The sequence below is a fragment of the Lepidochelys kempii genome, chromosome 28 (genome assembly GCF_965140285.1).
Source record: "Lepidochelys kempii isolate rLepKem1 chromosome 28, rLepKem1.hap1, whole genome shotgun sequence".
Classification (NCBI taxonomy): Eukaryota; Metazoa; Chordata; order Testudines; family Cheloniidae; genus Lepidochelys; species Lepidochelys kempii.
Window position 1 is genome coordinate 5727315 of NC_136407.1, and position 5047 is coordinate 5732361.

The 5047-nt window shown below is 48.8% G+C and overlaps 1 non-coding gene across 1 annotated transcript; it reads right to left on the bottom strand.

The window, feature by feature from the left end:
• Positions 1-4590: 4590 nt before the first annotated feature.
• On the bottom strand, positions 4591-4663 carry TRNAR-UCU (transfer RNA arginine (anticodon UCU)). The gene has a single exon. It is a non-coding gene; the product is annotated as a tRNA-Arg (tRNA).
• Positions 4664-5047: the final 384 nt, after the last annotated feature.

Below are 5047 nucleotides of genomic sequence, written 5' to 3' on the forward strand. Positions count from 1 at the left end.
GATATTCATTGTCTGGAAGCTAATTAGGGAGAGGAGTACATGGTGAAGCCACTTGTCCAAAAACACAGGGTGCAGCCTGTGGAATAAACCCCAATACCCAATTAATACTACATTCCCAAGCATGGGTCCCACAAGTTCCTCCCTGCCAATGTACAATATTCCGCCTTTTGTACCAGGGTAAATTCTTAATGTCTTTGATAGTCAGGAATGCTTGTACCTTGGCTCTAGCAGAGCGGATGTTCCTCTTCCTCCCTTGGAACGTCCATGGTTTAACATCATACAAGGGAGAGGTTACTGGCACTTTATTCTGTCCTTCAAAGGGGGTTTTCATTGATGAATTGCTGGTGGCCTTGTGCATCCAAAAGAGCATAACAGCATCATGAAAATTCAGCAATAGCATAGTTATACACATGAACCACATAGAGGGCATGAGCCACTTTCTCACTATGGCTATAGGGTTGGCCATGGCAGTTGGGTGCCAGTGGATGCTAGTCTCTCCACTGAACTTTAAAGGCAATTATTCTGGCCTTGTGTTTTCCTGTGTCCCCTTCACCAGCAGGCCCAAGGCATCAGCTGGCTGTGAAGGTGGATCACGGGAGGTTTATCTTCTTTTTCTGAGGTTGTATCTAGGCTCCTCTCCAGGGTCTGGAGAGGCGTCACTGGTGCTGTTATTCTGGTTACTCCCTAGGGCTGGATCTGGCTGTTGGAAGTCCACGGCGTCTGGGTCCAAAGGCGGTCTTGCCTTTTTTCAGTGGGAGGCATGGACCCAACACATGACTTATGAGGAGAGGCTGAGGGAACTGGGATTGTTTAGTCTGCAGAAGAGAAGAATGAGGGGGATCTGATAGCTGCTTTCAACTACCTCAAAGGGGGTTCCAAAGAGGATGGATCTAGACTTCTCCGTGGGAGCTGATGACAGAACAAGGAGTAATGGTCTCAAGTTGCAGTGGGGGAGGTTTAGGTTGGATATTAAGAAAAACTTTTTCACTAGGAGGGTGATGAAACACTGGAATGCCTTACCTAGGGAGGTGGTGGAATCTCCTTCCTTAGAAGTTTTTAAGGTCAGGCTTGACAAAGCTCTGGCTGGGATGATTTAGTTGGGGATTGGTCCTGCTTTAAGCAGGGGATTGGACTAGATGACCTCCTGAAGTCGCTTCCTTCCAACCCTGATTCTATGATTCTAAGTGACAAGTCCTTTGCACTTGACCACTGTGTGGATAGTCAGCAGGATCTGGTAGGGACCTCTCCACCAAGGCTCCAGGGAAGTCTTTCTCTGGTACTCCTTGCCACCAGCTACAGCCTGGAGATTGGGTCTACCTTAAGGTGTATCAGCTGGTTCAGGCAGGGCACTTTTCACCTGTGAGTGAATAGACCTAATGCAACAAATCAGCATCTGACAGTATGTCATAACAGTATCATTGTTGAGTTGCAAATCCAATTGATAAGGGGATGGGGGAGGGGATACTGACATTCTCATAGGCCTGGCGTAAGGATTTCATGTGGGGACAGGCCATGTTTACGTAAGGGTGTGCTTCTCATGTATCGGGGTTGGACTAGATAACCTCCTGAGGTCCCTTCCAACCCTGATATCTATGATACATGAGGGTGAGGGGCAGGGCATCCGGCCACTTGAGGCTGGTTTCAGCACAGATCTTAGAGATTTTGTTCTTCAATTCCCCATTTTTGCACTCGACCACCCCCGCGCTCTGGGGGTGATGGGCACAATGCAAGTGTTGGGTAATGTTAAGGGCCTTCCAAATCTACTGCATAATTTGGCCTGTAAAATGGGTACCTCAATCGCTGTTAATAGAAAGGGGCAGACCAAACCGGGGGATAAAGTCTTTTAACCACTGTGATGGAATTGGCCTTGGCACTAAGACAAACAAACCAGATGAGACAAACAAAATATCTGGACACATGGGGGAAGCAGCCAGAATCAAGTTGCTGAAGCGCCCAAAAAAAAAAGCAGCCGGAGCAGAGTTCCCAAAGCAAAAAAAAACCCCAAAAACCAGAGCGGCCAAAGCCGCAATATCAGGACAAATGGCCCCCCGACTGTGCATCGGTCGGGACGCAGGACAAAGAACTAAAAATCAGGACAGTCCTGATTTTATCAGGACGTCTGGTCACCCTACTTGGCACAAGGGTAGGCCTCTATCCATCCAGAGTATGTACAAACAAGGACATATTCATAAGAACAACATTTTGGCATATTGATAAAATCAATCTGAATATTCACAAAGGGCCCCCACGGAGTGGGGTGCACGGCTGATTTTTGTCCGTACTGGCCTGCTGCTATTGTGGGCTAGGCAGATAGGACAGGAACTGCAGTACTGATGTGCCATGATGGAAAAGTTTGGGGCATACCAGTATTGCAGTGCTGATGTTATCATCCCCTCCATTTGCTGATGTGTGCAGTGCCATGGGACATGCGAGCAAGATAAGGGAGCAAAGCGTTGGGTGCCACTAAGCGGCCATCTGGGGAATGCCACAAGGCATCAGGATGTAAAGAACATCCATCCAGCCTCCACCTGCCCTTCTCATGCTCTGGGGTCAACTCTTGCATAAGAGCTAAATCTTGAAGGGAGTCAGGCATGGAGGGGGACTGCGTAATAAGGAAAACAAAGTCAAATGGAGCCGGTGACCCGGAAAGGGCTGCCTGTTTGGCAGTAGCATCTGCCAAATCATTTCCTCTGGTAACCTCATCATAAGGGTTCTGGTGGACAACACATTTTACAATGTTGATGGCAGAAGGAAGTTGAAGGGCAGAGAGAAGAGCATCAACAAAAGGCCCATTACTAAACCTCACCCCCCCCGATGTGAGAAATCCACAGTGTTTCCATAGCTGCCCGTAGTCATGAACTACCCCGAAGGCATAACGGGAGTCTGTGTAGATAGTAACAGATTTGTCCTTGGCCAAGGTACAGGTATGGGCAAGGGAGACAAGTTCTACAACTTGGGCTGAGTGTGTTCCCGGGAGGGAGTGGGACTCAACAGGCTCATGTTGGGAACAAACGGCATAGCCAGCCACGAGCTGGCCAGCAGAATTTCTAAGACAAGACCCATCTACATAGACTAGTAGATCAGGATTGTAGAGTGGGGTGTCTTTCAGGTTGATTCTAGGGGTGGAGAGTTCTGTTGATACGGTTAAACAGTAATAAGGCTCTCCATCAGCCGCAGGGGGAAGTAGGGAGGCGGGGTTGAGAACAGAGCAGAGGGTAAGAGTTACATCTGAGGCATTTAAAAGCAGCATTCCCTACTTAGTCAGTCTGGAGTTAGAGAGATGCTGGGTTGCATTTTTCAGAAGGAGGGCAGTCACAGCAAGCAGAACTGCAACACATAGGGTGGATCCCAAGACGAGGGTAGCAGAAGCCTCCACAAGGCTGGCGGCCGCTGCTACTGCCCGTAGGCATGGAGGGAGTCCAGCCGCCACAGGGTCCAAAGGTGAGCTATAATATGCAATGGGGCATTGCTTATCTCCATGAGTTTGAGTAAGGACCCCCAAGGCTATTCCCTCCTCATGGCAGAAGAGAGTAAAAGGTTTCTGATAGTCTGGTAAGCCCAAGCCTGGGGATCTGGTAAGGGCTTCTTTAATCTGCATGAAGGCTGCTTCGGCCTCAGAGGAACATGGAAGGGGCTTTTGGACCTTGTCAAGGGTTAGGTCTTGCAGGGGCTTGACAATAACTGCACACCCGAGGATCCATTGTCAGTAGTACCCAGCCATGCCTAAAAAGCCACTCCTTTGCTTTTTAGTGGTTGGCCTAGGGACCTGGAGAATGGCCTGTCCTCGTGAAGAGGACAAGTGCCTCCCTCCAGCTGAAATATCCTGTCCCAAATAACGAACCCTTGGCAGACGGCCATAGTTTAGACTTGGAAACTTTGTGTCCCTTCTGGGCTAGTGCTTGCAGGAGCACAAGGGAATCCATTTTAGAGGCTTCAAGTGAAGACAATGCTAGAATCAGGTCATCTACATACTGGACCAGGGTGGACCCCACTGGGAATTCGGTGTCATCCAGATCCTTGTTAGGAATTGGGGAAAACAAGGTGGGCGACTTGGTATAACCCTGGGGTAACCTGTTCCGAGTATACTGGAGCCCTTGGTCGGTAAAGGCAAACAGATACTGGCTATCTTTATGAACAGGGATAGAGAAAAAGGCCGAGCCGAGGTCAACAACAGTGAAATAGATGGCGGATGGGGGAATGCAGGCGATTGCAGGATTCAAAGCCCTGAGTGCTGGCCCTTACACCATGGGACCAGACCTTGGGTTTTTCTGACTTCTGGCCTGAAAGAGCCTGGGTGGACAATTTTTTGCCTCCCTTGCTCAAGGCCTCTCCGGCCTTTCTGGCCAGCCCTACATTTGCTCAACAAGTCGGCACACAGTGGCTTGCTGTAGACCCAGAGGCCTTTCTTCCTTCAGACTGTGAGGCCAGTGGGCGTGTGAGGAAGTTGCCCCTTCAGGCCCAGGCAGTAAATGGCCTTTACTAGGAAAGGCCAAGTCCTGAAAAGAAGAAAAAGTAATGTCAAGGAGGGTACTGAAGAGCTGCTTTTTGAAGTTTTTGGGGGATATCACAAGAAGGAAATGATGCCCCCTATGTCTGACTAGGGGCTTGAACCCTGGACCCTCAGATTAGAAGTCTGATACTCTACCAACTGAACTAGCCAGCCTCATATAAAGAAGAGGCAAGTTTGGTGCAGAAGAGAAACTTTTCAAGAAAAAGAAGACAGGAAACAATACTGAACCTGCCTACTCTCACTCTCTTAGCGGCCCTAGTCCCAGCCTGCTCCTTTGTCTGGTGCCATGAGATCTTCTTTTTTTAGTTAAATATTGGCTCCAGAAGAAAACAGTTATACAAAGCAAAACAAAATCAGACAGAAATGCCATTGAAAATACAAAAAAAAAAAAAAGAGAATGCAATCCCCATCACATTATGGGATCCAGGGCCAGATTAACTTTTTGTGGTCCCTGCACCAAACATATTTGTGGGACCCCCTGTGGAATGAAGGGGAAAGAGCACAGTGGGGCATGGTGGTGAAGGATTGGTCCCAAGC